Here is a 15,184-nt window from a genome sequence, read left to right as displayed (position 1 = left end):
TATTTACGGTTATATAACGTAGTTATAGTTATTGTTATATTTGGAGCCGGTGTCAACCGACTTCAAAAAGGAGGAGGTTATCAATTCGTCTGTATTTTTTTAATACCTGTTGACTTCCAAGCAGGATACATTAATTGAAATAATTGTATTTAATTAACATGACGCTGTATTTTTTAAATGTTAAAAAAGAGTAACTACTGAGTTTCTTGCCGGTTCTTCTCGGTAGAATCTACTTTCCGAACCGGTGGTAGCTTCACTTAATTGTAAAATGACGATTCAAAAGTGCTTATAAAAGCCTACTTGAATAAAGTTTATTTTGATTTTGATTTTGATTTTTTTTTTTTTTTTTATGTTTGTTACCTCATAACTTTTTACTGGGTGGACCGATTTTGATAATTTTTTTTTGTTTGAAAGATAGTGCTTCCCGTGGGGTCCCATTTTTTTTTTTATTTTTTTCCGATGATGGTATCCGTATGAAAACGACATAAGTCTTAAATTTGCATTATGTATGTGCGCGATAAATAGGTGAATAACTCAAAATCACGTTAACCAATTTTAATGATTCTTTTTTTATTATAAAGGATATACTTTAAGGGTAGTTTGTTGAAAGTTTGGTAAGATTCTGAGCATAGGATCCATGACAAATTAAGGGAAAGGGAGGGAACGGAACAATTCTGAGGAGCACGTTAGCAATACTCGGTCGAATCTTTTATTTATGGGTTACTTGGATATTTAAATCACCTTCCGGAACGTGGTTATGTTCATGTAATTGTCATAATCGGATATTATAATTAACTAGCGATCCGCCCCGACTTCTCACGGGTGCAAAACTGATACTAAATATACTAAAGAATTTGTTTATTTACGACATCACATTGCAAACTTCTAAAATTGTCAGTGTTTCTTTACTATATTGTTTATTTATTATATACACAAACCTTCCCCTTGAATCACACTATCTATTAAAAAAACCGCATCAAAATCCGTTGCGTAGTTTTAAAGATATAGGGACAGAGAAAGCGACTTTGTTTTATATTATGTATTGACGGAACTCCTAAACGGCTTACAGTAAGAAATTCTGTCCCAAATCGCAATTTGGGACAGAATTTCTTACTGTCTTTAATCAAATTTTGTGTATATGATGTGATGTCATATGATGTACGACATAGCATACGAATAGCTCTTTTGCAAAGTTTTTTTACTGAGGTCGATTACAGCTCATTCGAGGGTGGTACCTTGTAGTTTATGCCGCATGACGTATTAAAGCCGCATTTTCGAAAATCTATTTTTGCTTTATTCAAAAGTTTCTTTTGAAATTGTCCCCGAAGTAGTTTCTGATTCATATAAACGGCACGCTTAATCTATCCATATTAAAAATAAAATGTTAGTCTACATCAGCTTCACTTAAAATCAAAAAATAAATAAAATTTTAACAAAAAGAAAAACCGACTTCAAACAAAACACTATTTTAAAACAAATAAAAATGCACTAAAAAGTAATAAAAATAATTGCATATTTAACATATTTTTGAGAGTCCTCCTAGGTAAAATGAAATGAAAAATATTAGACTACTTAAAAGTCGATTTACGATTATATAATGTAGTTATAATTATTGTTATATTTGGAGTCGGTGTCAGCCAATAAAACCCTACAGTATATCTATCAAAAAACAATACGAGAATACGTTAAGAAATATGTTTCTTACAAATTACCTTTTATACGATATTATACTGGGTCAATCAAGAGGCTCGTATCGCTTCTTTCTTTTGATTGTTGAACCCGTGGCTGACACCGGCTCCAAATATAACAATAACTATAACTACGTTATATAATCGTAAATCGACTTTTAAGTAGTCTAATATTTTCAACCGACTTCCAAAAGGAGGAGGTTATCAATTCGTCTGTATTTTTTTTTTTTTTTTTTTATGTTTGTTACCTCATAACTTTTCACTGGGTGGACCGATTTTGATAATTTTTTTTTGTTTGAAAGATAGTGCTTCCCCTGGGGTCCCGTTTTTTTTATTTTTTTTTCCGATGATGGTATCCATGTGAAAACGACATAAGTCTTAAATTTGCATTACGTATATACGCGACAAATAGGTTAATAACTGAAAATCACGTTAACCAATTTTGATAATTCTTTTTTTATTATAAAATATATACTTCAAGGTTAATTTGGTGAAAGTTTGGTAAGGTTCTGAGCACATGATCCATGACAAAGTAACGGAACGGAAGGGAACGGAACAATTCTGAGGAGCACGTTAGCGATACTCGGTCGAATCTTTTATTTATGGGTTATTTGAATATTTGAGTTACCTTCCGTAATGTGGTTATGTTTATGTAATTATCATAGTCGAATATTATAATCAACTAGCTACCCACCCCGGCTTCGCACGGGTGAAATACTGATACTAAATATACTACAGAATTTGTTTATATACAACATCACATCGCAAACTTCTAAAATTATCAGTGTTTCTTTACTATATTCTTCATGTATTATATACACAAACCTTCCCCTTGAATCACACTATCTATTAAAAAAACCGCATCAAAATCCGTTGCGTAGATTTAAAGATATAGGGACAGAGAAAGCGACTTTGTTTTATACTATGTAGTGATGGAACTCCTATACGGCTCGCAGTTAGGGTGCGATATGGGGCAGAATTTCTTACTATCTTTAATCAAATTTTGTGTATGTGATGTGATGTCATATGATGTACGAAATATAGTTGGTCTTTTTCAAAGTTTTTTTGCTGAGTTCGATTACAGCTCTTTCGAGGGATCCTTGTAGTTTACGCCGCGTGACGTATTAAATCCGCATTTTCGAAAGTCTATTTTTGCTTTATTCGCAAGTTTCCTTTGAAATTGTCCTCGAAGTAGTTTCTGACTCATATAAACGGAACGCTTAATCTATCCATATTAAAAAAATTAGTTAGTCAACATCAGCATCACTTAAAATCAAAAAATAAATAAAATTTTAACAAAAAGAAAAACCGACTTCAAACAAAACACTATTTTAAAACAAATGAATATGCACGAAAAAGTAATAAAAATAATTGCGTATTCAACATATTTTTTAGAGTCTTCCTAAGTTAAATGAAATGAAAAATATTAGACTACTTAAAAGTCGATTAACGATTATATCATGTAGTTATAATTATTGTTATATTTGGAGTCGGTGTCAGCCAATAAAACCCTACAGTATTACTATCAAAAAACAATACGAGAATACTTTAACAAATATGTTTTTTACAAATTACCTTTTACACAATAATATACTGGATCAATCAAGGGGCTCGTATCGCTTCTTTCTTTTGATTGTTGGGGCAAGGGCACCGTGGCTGACACCGACTCCAAATATAACAATAGTTATAACTACATGATATAATCGTTAATCGACTTTTAAGTAGTCTAATATTTTTCATTTCATTTAACTTAGGAAGACTCTAAAAAATATGTTGAATACGCAATTATTTTTGTTACTTTTTCGTGAATATTCATTTGTTTTAAAATAGTGTTTTGTTTGAAGTCGGTTTTTCTTTTTGTTAAAATTTTATTTTTGAAGTCGGTTGAAAATAAGAGTACTGTGGCTACTGCATGTAAAGGTCTCTCAAAAACTGTTCATCCTTTTAAGAAGGTTAGTGCCGGCAACGCGCCTGCAAGCCCCCTAGTGTTGCAGATGTTCATGGGCGCCGTTAATCACTTTCCATCAGATAAGCATCCAGCTCGTTTCCCCTATAACATACAAAAACGGCTACGAAGCGCCACCTCGTTGCTCATATGAGGTTGAGTGAACACAACGCATAATTGCATCTGAGAGCTGTAACTTTCTGCATGTTTTCCTTCAGCGCGATGCACGAGATGAATTATAAAAAATTAACTAAATTCACTTAAAAATTCAGTAATGATCCCCAATTTGAAACATAAATTAGAACTTTTAAATATGAATGCGTGGTATTTTTTTTAATTTACTTATTTCTAAAAGAGCAGCTTAGCAAAGTATATCATTTGTTACTGACATTTAAAAAATAAAATTCATAATCATTAAGCTATGAAAAGGAAACCATTTAACCCCTGCCATAAAAACATTGCAATCACGTCCGCTGATTCGGATTTTTAAAACATAAATTAGCGGGGCACCGCAGTGTTGCGAGTAAATTAAAACTTTTGTTCTAACTTATAAGAAGAACAGCTTTATTTCTGACGTCAAAAGGTTTTTTCATCGATGGTTTGGCTTATTTAAGAGTCTTTCGGTAAACACAAACACTATCGACTAATATAATTATCTTTGGTATTTTTATAATTGTTTAATGTCTATTCCTTTTACATATTTCATAAACAAATCTTGAAAGATCACTTATAAAATGAATTCAAACATTAAAAAGTAACGTTTTCCCGTACCGGGAATCGAACCCGAGCCTCCTGGGTGAAAGCCAGGTATCCTAGCCACTAGACCATACGGGATTATGATAATATGATAAAAAAGTTTAATATTATTGTTTTTAGAATTCAATATATGTATATTTAGTAAGAAAGAATGACGACCGCGTCAAGTCCCACTACATTTATTTATAAGAATATTTATAAAGATAATGGACTTGTATCTGTGAAGTATATTTTGTTAAAAATTATACGTTTTAAATAGAGAGTGCGCCTTCATGAGTGAATAGATCTAAACTCGTACGGTAACTAAAAAATAATTTTGTTTATATTTTCGTTGGATATTCGAAGTTAAAGTGTAAACTCTAATTGTTACTATTTTCAAAGTAAACAACAACAATATTAACAAACTATTGAGTATTGGCAAAAACACGGAATAAGACATTATTATATATTCTGTAAACATAAAAGTGACTGATACTAAAACATATTTAGCATTTACAAGCAGACATTAAACATATATAGTCTGCAGTATATTAGACTCCATATAAGAGAATGTAATGTTGTCTTAAATTTTCGCGATTATTACACATTTAAATAAAACTAATTATAACGGATGAATCGCGTATATTAATTATTATTAAACATCCCGACGTTTCGAGCACTTTGCAGTGTTCGTGGTCACGGGTAGAATGTATTTAAAATAACTGTGATTGAATGAATGTTCATCCCGTTATTGAATATATCCCATTGTGTAAAGCTGGCTTCATACATTCGTGATTCCAAAGGCGAGGATGAACGCGCCGTGACATATGAAGCCCTTAATAGGCATTGATAGCGATGGCAGAAATGGTTCTCATAATACTACAGAGCCATTAGGTAACGTATATTTTTAAAATATCACCAAAAAATGTACCAATTGAAAAAATATATACGGCTCTAAATTTGAATACAATTCATGTAATAAACCATAATTAGGATGACTCTGTTTCGATATGTAAAATTAATTGTGAGTCGTGAATCTCACCAGAATATAACAGTGTATGAGTTATCATGCACGTAATTTGTTTACATTTGATTTCGTGCTCGGCGGCAAAGAAAACCATCGTGACCAGCGTGAGTCATGAGAACTTCTGCCACAAGTATATTCTCCATATGAAAGCAGTTTGATGACATCATATCCACAACATTCTACTTAATAAAAGGCCTAAGCCCAACACTGGGATTCGGCTACTTTTACCTAATTTTTATGGGATTTTAGAGTTTCATTATGTTACTTTAGAACTAGGATATAGAAACGAGAAACACGATACTATTTTGTTATTTTTCTATGAAAATATCTGAATTGATTAATTTTATTAGTAAAATCTGAGTTTGAATATGAAATATGGGCAGACTTTTCCGAGCGCGCTAATGAACAGCGTCGAATCAATGAAAAAAGAGTAATTAAAATCGGCTTACATTTTTTTTACATATTATATAAAAACAAGTTGAAATTCGGCTCATATACCAGTTGATTCGATCAGTACTTTGTTGATGCGTCGCTCGTCAGAAGGCAGTAGCGTCGTCTATCTCAGACAGTGATTAAACACCATACATAAATAATGATCTAACAGAAGCTATAAGATTATCTGCTTGGTTTGTTAAGGACGGAGTAGTTATTAATTCATTGTATACTAGTAGTTGCCCGCAGCTTCGCTCCTTTTATTGCGTTGGTCATGTTTAAGGGCAAAAAGTAACCTATGCCCTTTCTTGGGGTTCAAGTCAGTTTTGGTTGTGAAAGAAGGACAGACAGACAGAGTTACTTCCACGTTTATAATATTAATATAGATTAATATAATCTTATGATTCATAGTAAAGTAAAGTAAAGTAACAGCCCGTAAATTTTCCAGTGCTGGGATAAGGCCTCCTCTTCCACCACGCTGTTCCAATGCGGGTTGGTGGAATGCACATGTGGCAGAATTTCGGTGAAATTAGACATATTCAGGTTTCCTCACGATGTTTTCCTTCACCGCCGAGCACGAGATGAATTATAAACACATATTAAGCACAAATATATTGCGGTGCTTGCCTGGATTTGAATCCGCAATCATCGGTTAAGACGCACGCGTTCTAACCACTTGGCCATCTCAGCTCGATGGTTAAGATTAATAATAAAAAAAAAAATCGTAGTGAAATTTTGTGCCGCGAATTTAGCAAAAATAAATATCTGCAATCTGCTATGTTACACGTGTATTTACCCACCAACATACAGAACAGAAAATGATGATTGTCTGTTTGTGAAATGGCTTTACGTATAATTTCTACGTATTTTTCTTAAGAGTGAAACTCAAGGTCTCTGCTACCTGAGAGAGAGGTTTTTTCAACGCTGTTTGTTGTTTTTTCTTATGGACGTTATTCTGAATTGCCATTTCACACAAGCTTGATATTAATAATAGTTATTTGTAAATTGGGCAAGCATTTTTTTCGTAAATATTTTATTTTCGGTTATTCGGATAACTCGAACTATTTTACCAAACTCTAAATATTTTCACAAATTTGACATTTATTCGCTGTTTATTTCTATAAACAAATATACTACATAAACTTTTAACTTTTAAACAATTACGATTGAGATTAGCTTGGAATCGATGTCGTTATTTTTGTTCTTATTGAAAAGATAATATCGTTCAAACGCAATATAATCGCATCGACGACTTGCAGATCGTGAAAATTTGACTATTCTGTTCAACATATTGGCGCCTGAAGTACTGGGAGGATTTTATAAAATAAATTTGCTTTTCACCGTTCAAATAACTCTAATTAATTAGATCAACTTAACGAATATTGCACTATAATGGCCCTAAAGCCTTTCTTTTTTAACTAATATTACTACATTTTTCTTTTTTCCACAGTTTTGTTCCTGGATTAAGGAAAATTCATCTATCTTCTGTATCGTCTCGTAAATATATAATGATCTTAAAAATCGCAAGTAATGCCGCGACGGGGCTGTATTTTCCTCACCTACATGTACTTAACAAGTACCGAGCTTTTCAATGAAGTCAGCGAATTGCGCTCATCAACCAATACTCTACACCCAGCAACTGGTAGAGTAAATAATGAAATAAAATAATATGAAATATATCGAGTGAATACTGATGATTTTTCACAAGAAACTATTATTAACTAAATTATTTTTGTTTAATCATATCCATTATCATCCTCGCTTCCTAATGTTTACAATCCTCCTTATAATTTCATTATTTTTCAACGTTCAATAAAATTATCGTTAATTTTTTTGTAATTCTACTGAGTTGCGCCGAGTTGTATAATTTTTTGGAAATAAATTATATAGTCAAAGATGAGTTTTAGCGTTTGATTGACTGCGGAACCCTGCGGATGTTTTCATAATAATAAACTTTTATGAAATATTTCATATCGCACATATACCGCTGAATATAATTTAGTCGGAGGTGGAAGTAATACCACACGCGCACGCCGCCTGCAGCCGCGCCGCGCCGCACCGCACCGCACCGCACCGCACCGCGCCCGCCCAGCTCTCGTCCGACATATTTCCCGCGGGACACACACCTGACGCGTCCTCACTCATATCGCTGGAAAGTCGACTTAAATATTACGATACACATATGTATATGAACATTTAGAAACATGATGATAAAAATGTGAAAATATTTTCAGCGAGCTTTTTGAAATTTTATATTATGAGTCAAATATTGGAGTGAAAACGATAATAAACCAAATATTATTTGACATTTGTTGAATCAATTCAACAGTGATATTTAACTAAGTTCGCAATTGAATTCCTCATTATTTAAGTGTTCTACTGCATAACTAAAAGCGCAGCAAAAAAGAGACTATAATGGTAACTTTAAAGAAAGACTTTCTTTAAAGTTTGATGGCACAGGTGTGATTGCCTATGTTTCCACATCGAGGACTTTTCACTTTATATGGACCTTAAGAAGAAAGTGAAAATTAGTCATTTTTGCAATTGAAAGCTTTGTACCTTATAAAAATGTACCCAGAAATTGTTCTTGCTAAATATATGTGTACCAATACATCTCGTTTTTATATGATCCTGTTAAGCTAGATGCAATAATACCACACAAATATCGAGGTAACTTTTTACCATATTTGATGGTATAAAAACGTAATCCGCTCGCCAAAGTTTTGGGGCGCAACGGATCATTTGTCGCGAGCGCTCCGACCCAAGCGAAAGCTGACGCAGGCAAGGTAACACGAACATAATAAAAGTGACAATATTTACGGCACGACCGCGCCGTGATTTAAGCAGTATGTCACCGTCGTGTCGTGATACGGAATAAAAATACCATTAATAATATTTGATGCGTGGCTGGCGTGTGCTTTTGTGTTGCAAATTTGTAGCTCAGGGACGGGGGCTATATGTATTTACATGTATACGTGTGTAACATGGGTAAAAAACATAGCCTCCGGCCTGAAATTAGGTAATTTGGTTTGCTCGTTGCGAAACCCGGCAACTCTTGTCATTATACATTCTTTCACATTTTCGGTATCACATTTATAATATAATTTTTGTTATACATATATAAAAAAGTAAAATAAAGTAACAGCCCTTAAATTTCCCACTGCTGGGCTAAGACCTCCTCTCCCATTAAGGAGAGTGTTGAGAATATATTCCACCACGCTGTTCCAATGCGGGTTGGTGGAATGCACATGTGGCAGAATTTCGATGAAATAAGACAAATGCAGATTTCCTCACGATGTTTTCCTTTACCGCCGAGCACGAGATGAATTATAAACACAAATATATATATATGTCCTTGAAACCTTTACACAGACCCCAGCAAAGCCTTTACGACTGCCTAAAAAGTAAGTCAGTAGGTAAGCTACGTCTCAGTTTAGCGCCAAGGTTGTATTTTATTTGAAGCATAAAATCAAACAAAATTTTACACACAGTTATTGGAAAAATTCCATTATTTTTTCATTCAAATTAAATGTATTGATAAGAATTTCAATACTAGACACAGTGAGCTCTTGCATCTCAGGCGTCAGGCTATCAATCAGACGGGACGTTTCAACAGTGAAGCAATGTAGTACGCGCTGTGAGGACGCGCGCTGCAACATTCTCGCACAGACAAGCGAGACCACAATTAAGTAAATGTTTACTGTCTCATGTTGTAGTAGGCAATCGCCTGCCGTGCGTTACAGTCTATTGTTAATTATTTTTAAATACAATTATCAGTGACGAGAGAAGACTCGTACGGGGGCGTGGCGATTAATGTTCATAAGTCGATTCAGTCTCGGGTATGTCAACATAATTTTAATAATTTGGGTATAGAATTAATTCATGTTAAAATTTATAATTGTAAATATTTAGAAAATGTAATATCGATATACTGCCCTCCATCTTTACGAACGTCTCAATGTGACTGGGATAACATTTTTAGTAAATTTTTAAAAAAAAACCTTGATTACTGGTGATTTCAATGGTCATCATCTTAGTTGGTCAAACAAAAGTAATAATAGGGGTTATCAATTGTGGGATTCTATATTGGAATATGGTTATGTTACCTTAAATAATGGTGAACCTACACGGATAAAACTAGTAAATAATAGATTTCAAGAATCTTCACCGGATGTGTCCTTCTGTACCGTTGATATTGCTGTTGATTTTACATGGAAGGTTACAAATGAGAATATTGGTAGTGATCACCTTATCATAAAAATGTCTATTAATTTTAAAGAGGAATACAAACAAATTATAAAACGTAATATTAAGCAGGCAAATCCTATAAACAAACAGTTCATCGATTATTATTAATTAACAATTACTTAGACTACACAAATATTCAAGAGTTATATGATTTTTTTGAAATGATTATAAATGAATCTGCGAATAACCATATTCCTTATATAAAATTCTGCAATAACTCTGCATCAAAATTTAAACCGAAATGCTATTGGAATCCCATGCTATCAGTTGCACAACGCAGATTAGCTCTTAAAATGTTTAGACGAAACCCAACACCGGAAAATTATAATAGGTAGGTTAAAAGCAAAGGTCCTTGATTGTCGTTCTAAGATACATGAAGCTAAAAGAGAAACGTTTAAACAATATTTAAACAGTTTTGTTTCCACAATGCCAACGACCGAGATGTGGAAGAGATTACGATGGATAAAAGGCTATATTTCAAACAACCAATATATAGATAACAATTTAAAAGAAAAACTCATTTGTACAATAGCACCAGAATCAGTTGTTAACAAATCCCCAGAATTTCATTCAATTAATACTTTGCTGGAATCTGAATTCACCTTACACGAATTATTACAGTGTCTTAAAGAAAAAGATACATCCCCTGGGGATGATAATATAACTTATTCTATGATACATCACCTACCGGAGGTAGGTAAAGTGCTATTAGTTAAAATATTCAATAAAATTTTAAATTCGGAATATTTTCCAAATCAATGGAGATGCATTCAGGTAGTAGCCATTCCTAAAATAAGTAGCAGCTCATCAGAAATGAAATTACGTCCTATCTCGTTAATATCTTGCATATGTAAAATATTCCACAATTTATTATTAAAACGAATAGAATGGTTTGTCGAAAAGAATAAAATTATTTCTAATAACACAATAGGTTTTCGTAAAGCTCATTCATGCTTGGATTCATTATCGAGTTTAGTCTCTTATATTCAAATAGGTTATTCAACTAATAGCCCAACATTAGCATGCTTCATAGATATAGAAAATGCTTACAATAATGTCAACGTTCATCATGTAGTCTCGATTTTAGATGAAATTAAAGTGGGTAAGAGAATATGTTTATATCTGTGGAATTTTTTAAGCGAAAGACATTTAATGATTAAAAATAATAATGGGGAACATTTAGTAACACGGTACACTCATACTGGACTCATACTGGACTTGCACAGGGCGATCCGCTATCCCGTCTGTTGTTCAACATAGCAACGTCAAAAATATCCAAACATAACTTTAATAATGTAGATGTATGTCAGTATGCAGATGATTTGGTTTTTTTCACACGTCACAAAGATGTAACAGTTTCGAGAAATAATATTCAAATGGCGTTAAATATAATTGTTAAACTATTTAATAATATGGGTTTGGATATATCACCTAGTAAATCTAAATTAATGCTTTTTACTAAAAGACAAAGACAACAGTTAATTTCAGTCAATATAAATAATAGTTCCTTATCACATTCGGAATGCTTTAAATATTTAGGCTTTTGGTTAGATTCTAGACTGTCTTGGAAAAAACACATCAATGAAATATGTGAAAAATCTTTGAAGATCATTAATGTTCTAAAGCTTTTGTCCGGTCCAAATTGGGGTGTTCATCAAAAATTCCTCAGAAAAATATACTTTTCACTCATTCGGAGTAGAATAGATTATGCTAGTTTTCTATACCACGATGCGCCTAAGTCAGTTATTTCTAAACTTGATAAAATTCAAAACCAAGCACTTAGAGTTATAGGCGGTTTCATACGGAGTACTCCCATACATGCTATGGAAAGTGAATTATGTATACCACCTTTGCATATAAGGAGACAATATCTTGCATATAAATTTTGCCTAAAAACTTTAGCTCATTCCAATTGTAAAACGTTGGTTACCTTAAACACATTATGTCTTCAATCGAGCCCATACTATTCAAAAAAGAAATCACCTTTACTAATGGCAACCTACAATAAGTGCAAAGACATGAATGTTCACTCTATTTTATTTATTTATTTATTTATTCTTTATTGCACCCAATCTTACAACTAAAAAATAACATTTTAGTTACATAAAAGTTGCATGAGGTGCAACAGGCGGCCTTATCGCTAAGCAGCGATCTCTTCCAGGCAACCTTTGGGTAAAGGATCATGATATTGATATTAATGGGAAGGGTATAATAACTTTTTACATATATATATAGTATAAATTCTTAATAGAATAGTATACAATACACAAATAACAATAAATATATATAATATAAATATATACTATATTAAATACATACATACATAGATAAATAAATACATAAAATATATATAATAAAATAGGAGATATTAACTAAACAAGAAATTAACAACAACAACAACGACTGCTTAGAATAACTAATGCGATAAGTAAAAGTCCTTAACCATACTTTTAAAAACGGCTAATGACTGTGCGCGCCTTACAGCTAAGGGTAATGTATTCCAAAGTCGAGAAGCTTCTACAGTGAAGGACTTAGAATAGTAAGAAGAAGAATGAGAAGGAATTGAGAGAATTAAATTTTCATTCGAGCGAAGAGCACGCTTGTGAGTCTCCCGAAGGAGAGTGAAACGCTCTTTAAGATAGAAGGGTGTCGCTGGATTAAAAAGAATAGAATAAAGAAGAGATAAAATGTGAGTATTCCTGCGAAGGCGAATAGGGAGCCACTTGAGTTTTTGGCGAAATTCGGAAACATGATCATATTTGCGTAAACCAAATATGAACCGTATACATAGGTTTTGTAATCGCTCAAGTTTATTTAATTGCTCCTCACTTAAGTTTGTATAACAAGTGTCGGCATAGTCAAGAATCGGTAGAAGGAGAGATTGTGCAAGCGTAACTTTAGTTGGAATGGGTAAAAAGTTTTTCAATCTTCTCAGTGAGCCAAAGGATGAAAACAATTTTTTACTAACCTCATTTATTTGAGGTGCCCAAGAAAGGTGCCTATCAAAGATAACGCCGAGATTTTTTGCTGTTTCACAGATTGGTATGCAGACGCCATCAAAAAGGACAGGTGGTAATTGTTTCCAGTCAATCCGTGAAATAAGTCTCGGGCTACCAATGATAATCACCTTTGTTTTTGTGGGATTAACTCTCAGACCATAAGATTTACTCCATTGACTTATGTGCATCAAATCTTTGTTTATTAAATCAATGGTGTCCGAGAGCCCACTGAATTGTGTCTGTGAATATATTTGGAGATCATCTGCGTACAAGTGGTAGAGAGAAGAAATGTGATTAGTGATAGAGGAAATGAATATAGAAAATAATAGAGGAGACAACACGCCACCTTGCGGGACACCAGCGCTTAGCATACACCAGTCTGAGTTACGACCATTAGTATATACGCGCTGCCGACGCCCTCTCAAGTAACAATGAAACCAGTCAGTCACCTTAGGAGATATGTTAAGAGAACGTAGTATAGCTAGTAAAATATCAAAGTCTACAGTGCAAAATGCATTACTGAAATCCAGCAGTGCCAGCACTGTAATCAGTTGCTTGTCCATACCAAGTCTGATGTCGTCCGTTATTTGAACGAGGGCAGTAGCCGTACTGTGACCACGGCGAAAACCGGATTGGAAAGGATTCATAAGGTTATTTTTGGATAGAAAGGGAGTCATTTGCTGATATATAAGACGCTCAAATACTTTGGATAAGAAAGGAAGAATCGATATGGGACGAAATTCGGAGTAACTATTCGGGTTGGATTTTTTAGGTACAGGGATTATTTGAGCATCTTTCCAGATCGTAGGAAATGTACAGGATTCTATCGACAAGTTGTAGATAGATGTAAGGATAGGAGCTACAATATCAATAATAGGAAGAATCATATTACGGCTAATGCAATCTGAACCCACGGCATCAGAGTTGATGTCTAAAATGTTCTTCTTAACATCACATACAGTAAACTGACTAAAAGAGAAAGAAGGAATATTGGGAGTAGAAGACGCTGAAATATTTCTAATGGTGCCAGTTTTTATCGTACCATCTATGGTATCAGAAGACGAGAAATGCTGGTTAAGTTGGTTTATATCCAGATTATTTAAATTTAGTTCTTGACGTGCTTTCCCAATTCCAAGTGTTTCAAGAAATTTCCACACCTTAGAAGGATCATTGTCGGTTAAGGACTGATGAATATGGCGTCGTTGTTGATCTCTACATTGCATGTTGCAGCGATTCCGAATATTTCTATATTTCTCGCGGTTTTTGTTTGTAGGGTTCATTTTATATTTTGCTTTGGCTATGTTCTTACGATGTTGTAGTACTTTGATTTCATCAGTAAGCCAGGGAGCAGGCCGATGTTTTAGGCGCACAGGACGAATGGGAGCATGAGTGTCATACAGTTGTGTCAGTAAGGAATTTAAAATTGCAACCCGTTCGTCAACTGTATCCGCAGCCAGTACTACTGACCAATCGATTTTAGATGCATCTTCATGCAAGCGACTGATTTATTTATTTATTTATTTATTTATTGGATCGCCAACAAAGTATACACAAATACAGCCATTTAAATTAATACAATTAAGATGCTATGTGCTACCTCAGTTACAGGCAACCACTTCATGCTGAAATAGTAACAGAGTGCATGTAATCACAAGTTAACATTTTGGTTTAAATACATTTTAGTTTAAATAAAGTGCATGGAGAACCAACAACTATAAACTAAAATCTAAGCTTGATATCCATACCACCAAAGTTACGCAGCAGAAGGATTCTTGACTTGGCTTTAGGTGGTTTAATTTTATAGGACAGGTAAAGTAAATCATGATAAGAGAATGCTGTAGCATTGCACTGACCATGTTTTTCAACATGGTCCGTGGAAGACACAATAATTAAGTCAAGGAGTGAGGGATTAGAATTCGGAAAGGAATGTGTGGCAGAGAGAGGAAGAATGTGCAAGTTAGATGAAGATATTAAGGAATTGAGTCTCACGGATCTATAGTCATTCTTGATCAGACAAGTATTAAAGTCACCCATCAATATAGTGTGGTGATATTGAGGAGTAAATTTTTCAAGAAGGTATTCTAATGAGGAGAAGTAGTCGATTGATAGG

At 33.7% G+C, this 15,184-nt stretch overlaps 1 non-coding gene across 1 annotated transcript; it reads right to left on the bottom strand.

Moving 5' to 3' along the window:
• Window positions 1–4,395: 4,395 nt before the first annotated feature.
• Trnae-uuc lies at window positions 4,396–4,467 on the bottom strand. Its single transcript has one exon. It is a non-coding gene; the product is annotated as a tRNA-Glu (tRNA).
• Window positions 4,468–15,184: the final 10,717 nt, after the last annotated feature.

The sequence above is a fragment of the Vanessa cardui genome, chromosome 18, assembly GCF_905220365.1.
Source record: "Vanessa cardui chromosome 18, ilVanCard2.1, whole genome shotgun sequence".
NCBI lineage: Eukaryota > Metazoa > Arthropoda > Insecta > Lepidoptera > Nymphalidae > Vanessa > Vanessa cardui.
The sequence above is the reverse complement of the archived record's forward strand: the minus strand, read 5'-3'. Positions and strand labels throughout refer to the sequence as shown.